Source organism: Pteropus vampyrus, unplaced genomic scaffold (genome assembly GCF_000151845.1).
Source record: "Pteropus vampyrus isolate Shadow unplaced genomic scaffold, Pvam_2.0 Scaffold543, whole genome shotgun sequence".
NCBI classification, from domain to species: Eukaryota; Metazoa; Chordata; class Mammalia; order Chiroptera; family Pteropodidae; genus Pteropus; species Pteropus vampyrus.
In genome coordinates, this window is record NW_011889324.1 from 1,191,505 (window position 1) to 1,192,101 (window position 597).

General features: G+C 42.7%; 1 pseudogene; it reads left to right on the plus strand.

The window, feature by feature from the left end:
- Positions 1-395: 395 nt before the first annotated feature.
- LOC111733260 lies at positions 396-513 on the plus strand (annotated as a pseudogene).
- Positions 514-597: the final 84 nt, after the last annotated feature.

Consider the following 597-nt stretch of genomic DNA (forward strand, 5'->3'; position numbering starts at 1 on the left):
ATTTTCCATTTTGCCTTTGGTCCTAGTCATTTGTAACTGCTGAGATGCTCCAAAGCTTAGCATAAAAAAGTTAGCCTCAGCTTCTGGAGCTATAGCTGTGCTGCTACCACCCGGAATTGGGAGGGAGGGATTTCAGCAGAAATTATCCTCAATCCTAGCAGCCAGGCATCCACAGACAGAATGTTGAATTTACTCTCTTGTCTGAGAAAACTCCTTTTCTCTGGAAGTTTCCCGATTCTTTGGGAGGTGCTTGATTATGGAGTGAGGTTTTGTTTCTGGACTATTGAATGAAATTTATAAGGTTGACAGTAATGAATCTTTAAACAGACTTATATTCTTGACTAGCTACACCTATCCATTATGATTAATAAAACTGGGCATTAACAACCTAGGTTGTCTGTGGCCATGCTACCCTGAACAAGCCCAATCCCATCTGATCTCGGAAGCTAAGCAGGGTCAGGCCTGGTTAGTACTTGATGGGAAACCACCTAGGAAGGCCAGGTGCTGTAAACGTAAAAAATAAAAAAAAAAAAATAAGGGATCGTAAGCTGACAAGGTCCTTGCAATCTGTGAGGTCGACCAAGGGTTGCCTCGCCT